The sequence below is a fragment of the Loxodonta africana genome, chromosome 1 (genome assembly GCF_030014295.1).
Source record: "Loxodonta africana isolate mLoxAfr1 chromosome 1, mLoxAfr1.hap2, whole genome shotgun sequence".
Lineage (NCBI taxonomy): Eukaryota > Metazoa > Chordata > Mammalia > Proboscidea > Elephantidae > Loxodonta > Loxodonta africana.
In genome coordinates this window covers 76,854,537-76,858,943 of record NC_087342.1, presented here as the reverse complement: position 1 = coordinate 76,858,943, position 4,407 = coordinate 76,854,537, and the positions used below count along the sequence as shown (strand labels likewise).

At 41.0% G+C, this 4,407-nt stretch overlaps 2 non-coding genes across 2 annotated transcripts; one reads left to right on the top strand and one right to left on the bottom strand.

Annotated features, from left to right (window-relative positions):
* Positions 1-72, top strand: TRNAQ-CUG (transfer RNA glutamine (anticodon CUG)). The gene has a single exon. It is a non-coding gene; the product is annotated as a tRNA-Gln (tRNA).
* Positions 73-3,149: 3,077 nt separating this feature from the next.
* On the bottom strand, positions 3,150-3,221 carry TRNAM-CAU (transfer RNA methionine (anticodon CAU)). The gene has a single exon. It is a non-coding gene; the product is annotated as a tRNA-Met (tRNA).
* Positions 3,222-4,407: the final 1,186 nt, after the last annotated feature.

Sequence of the window (4,407 nt, the reverse complement as noted above, 5' to 3'; positions counted from 1 at the left end):
GGCCCCATGGTGTAATGGTTAGCACTCTGGACTCTGAATCCAGCGATCCGAGTTCAAATCTCGGTGGGACCTTAGGAAGCCAGTTTTTTGAATCTTCTCTCCGCACATTTTGCGATTTTCACCACAACCTCCTCATTCCAGCCACAAGACATTTCATCCGCAGATGCATGACCTAATTGGAGGGGGAAAGAAGCCCCAATCCTTTCATTAAGTAATACATTTTTATTTTTCTTACGTAAGTATTTATAAAAATATATATACTTTTTTATTGGTTGTACGTTGTTGTTACCTACTACCATCGAGTGGACTCCTACTTATGGATACCTCATGTACAACAAAAGGATATGTTGTTGGGTCATTCTCACCATGTTCGCGTCTATCACTGCAGCTGTTGTGCCAATCCACCGCAGGAGTGTCTCCCTCGCTGGCCCACTACTTCACCAAATGTGACATCCTCCAGCAACTAGCCCTCCCTAATGACATGCCCAAAGCAAAGTGAGTGGGACAATGTACTGTTGTGATCCATAAACTTTTCATTGGCTAATTTTCAGCAGTAGATGGCCAGGCCCTTCTTCCTAGTCTGTCTTAGTCTAGAAGCTATGCTAAAACTTGTCCACCATGGGTGACCCTGCTGGTATTTGAAATACCAGTGACATAGCTTCCAGCACCATAACAACATGCAAACCACCACAGTACAACAGACTGACTGATGGCTGGTGGACTGATTGCATAACTATTATTAAATGTAAAGATGAAAAACACTTAAAAAATATGGTCACTGGAAATAACTAAAAATCATACCCCTATTCTGATGTATATTTTCTGCTGCAGAGTGATATGATAGGATTATTAATAACAGCCTTTAAAAATAAAAATGTATTTTATCAGGATAAAGTTCTGTGACAGATATGGAATGGAAAACACCTTTGAAAGAAAGAAAGGGAATTTACAAACATTTTTCATTGTTAAATAAAATTATGTCAAGTATATTGTCAATCACTATTAAGTGTGTGTCAAATCCTAAGAGTTTTTAAGTTCTGTGAACAAAATTCAATGAGTGATTGAACTCCTTCAGTGTTCAAATTTTACAATTTTCTGGCACTTACATTCTCTGGACTGACTTAAGTATATGAACAACAATTTCAAAAGAGCACTGGAAAACAACATGTAAGAGCATAAAAATATTGTGACAATTTGTAAAGACTCTACGGGGTTAGAATACTTTGAAGACACTATTCTTGGTGAGCTCCACATCAGAATACCTCAAAAGCAATGATGTCTTGAAGCAAGCAGTCTGCCTCCCCTCATCCCATGCTCAGACTTTCATTTCTATTTTTCAAGCAGATTTTTTTTCCTTCTGTGAATTTCCAATTCACATACATTTCATTTAAGGTGGCTTTATTTTTATTATGATTGTGTAGGTGTTCATTTAAGAGTATCTTTATTAAGCCTTTGTTGCTGAAGTATTTCTTATGCTATAGTTTCCAATATTTTTTCTTCTGTGTTCTTATTAATTTCATCTAAATGTTTTTTATTTTATATTTTGTGTTTAAATCATTCATCTATTTGGAACTTGAATTCTTACGTGGTTGAAAAGTAAATGTCCCTTCTTGTTTCTTCCTTACGCAAAGTCAGTTGTGCCATTACAATTTATTAAGAAGTTGCTTTTGTCTACTAAGTTGAAATAAGGACTTTGTCAAGTAATTTCCATGTAACTTTGTATCCATTTTTGAAGCTATCCAGTTTCATTTTCTTCTATTTGTACTGATAACAGTGCCAAAATCTTTTGATTAAATTTTCTTGTGAATACATTTTAATTCCCCTAGGGCATTCTTCCCCTAGATTATTCAAAATTTTCAAGCACAGGAGAATAAGGAAATAAAAGGGGGGTGGGATTGGAGTCTCAAATAACATTTCATTTTGTAATTTCCACCCTCTGGTATAGAACTGAGACCAAATTATGCTGCTGCTGAGCACACATATGAACCAGTAGCCTAGAGTACAAAAATCCCAGAAGTTGGATTCCAATACTTTGGGCCTCTGTTACCTTACTCACAGTAAAGACTTGGGTGCTGTTTTATGCTGGGTCCTCTAGAGAAGCAAAACCAGTGAAGCGGAAAGAGAGAGAGAGAGAGAGATTTACATCGAGGAAATGGTTCACATGGTTATAGAGGCTGGAAAGTCCCAAGTCCTTGGGTCAGACTGGAGGCTTCCCCTGACTCGTGTAGCTTCAGGGACTGGCTAACTCAAGATCGACAGGTCACACAACAGGCCTGGGACTCACAGGCTGCGGAGGCCAACAAATCCCAAGATCGACAGGTAAGCTGGCAGGCCACTGGCTCACAGACTTCGGAGGCTGACAAATCCCAAGATAAGCAGATAAGCTACTAGCTCAAGTCTCAAGAACTGGAGGTCAGGTGATCTGGAGCTAGCTGCAGGATCCAGAACAAGCAAAAGCCCTGAAGCCTTGCCAGAAAGTCCACCTATGTTGGAAGCAGGCCACACCCACAAGGGAACTCCCCAATTGATTGGCTACTCACAGCAGATCCCATCATGGAGGTGATCACAATATATCATGGAAGTGATTACATCATTATAAAAAAATGACTTCCAAACTATATCATAAGTGCCACACCACTGAGAATCATGGCCCTGCTAAGTTGACACACAAACTTAATGATCACAGGTGCCATTAAAACCAAGAAAGACTCTATAGAAAACAATTTGATAACAAGGGGAATCCCTACAATATTACATCAAACGGCAAGAAAACGCAGCAGCAAAAACTATCACTGATGAAAGACCTCAGTCATATTAATTTTACTTGGGACTGCTTTTTCAATAGATTAGTTTCAATAGATTAGGTTAACTAGACACTTCATTTAATTTCCTAGGCCCTGAGCACTCAAATGGCATTGATACCTCTATAACCGATTAAATAAAAGCTTTCATGTCCTTGGCGGTTGCATCACAATTGACATTTAATTGTAAGTTTATTTCTTTCTTAAAAGCAAAGATTTTCCTGGTTTTATATTTTCTCTGCTCAGTCATAGAAAAAGAACATATTTCTAGAAATCAAGTTCCATCTCAGGAATAAATTTTTTTCTGAAATCAAATACATTTTCTCAGAAGCTCTTCGAAAAAAACGTTAGCAGAGGATGGTTTCGATCCATCGACCTCTGGGTTATGGGCCCAGCACGCTTCCGCTGCGCCACTCTGCTAGCTGTTAAACGGCCGTTGCTTTTCTTCTTTGTCATGAAAAGAATTAGTCACTGCCAGAGTAAATGTTTTGCATTTTCTAATCTACTTTTACTTTCTTTTCCTCTGTCGTTCCCCTCCCCTCTATTGGCCTCTCTAAGATCGACTCCCTCGAGAGCCAGATAAACCTAGCATTCCCTTCCGAGTTGTGCTTTCCCAAACTGTTCGGACACCTTTTCTTCAGGAGTTGCTCTGAGCTCAGAGGCGAAACTGGTAGAGCAAGTCGAGTAAAGCCCTCAGCAGTGCTTGCTCGGGACGAATTTGGGAAGGCATGAAGCCAAACGTGCTGTCCAGGAGAATGACTATATTCATCAGCTTACTCTTTCGTTTCCTGTCCTCAGCAAAACTACTTTCAGAAAACCGGAATCTGTTACCGTGTATGAACTAACTTAACACTGTTTCCGGCTTCCCAGGCACTTGCTCTACCGGCACCCGCCTCTGCCCTTGGGTTCGTGAAAAAAGACTTCTTATCCCGTTGGGGTCTCTTCCGCGGACGGTTTTCTCTCTCGCCCTCGGCAAATGACGGCTCTCCCAGGACGATGGCCTGCACAGAGCCCTGTGACACCCTTTCATCCCGGGCTATGTTGGTCAAAGCCCTCCTGCAGCTTTCTTGCTCTTTTCACCAATTGCCTTCTCCGGTCTTCTCAGGGGTTTCTATCTTCCTTCAAGAATTGTTCTTCCAGCCCTGGGACAGGCACGGGGTTGATAGCTGTTTCTCTCCAGCAATTACACTTCCATTTTCTCTTTTCCTTCTCTAAGAAACAGGTTGGGACACTGGGGTTGGCAGATGGATTTGGGCTTAGGAGGAAGTTACAGAACTTGAGCATGAGAAATCTGCCTGAAATGATTCTTGCGGACAAGTTGAATCTGAGAAAAACAGAGTCAGTTTCCACCAGAATTTGACCTAGGACCACTAGATTCAAAGTCTTGAGTACTGACTATTATTACCACACTGAATCCCCACATACTTTACAGAGATGAGATTTATCACCTTCCTTGAATGCCCCAGCTCCTCTTTCCTAGGGCAAACTTTTCACTGACCTCTCACTCCACTAGCGTAAAGCCTCCAGAGGCTCAGGAGCCTCCCCATCTGAACTCAACCTCCTTCGGACAAAAATCTGGATGGAAAAACTGTTTATACCCAAAAGC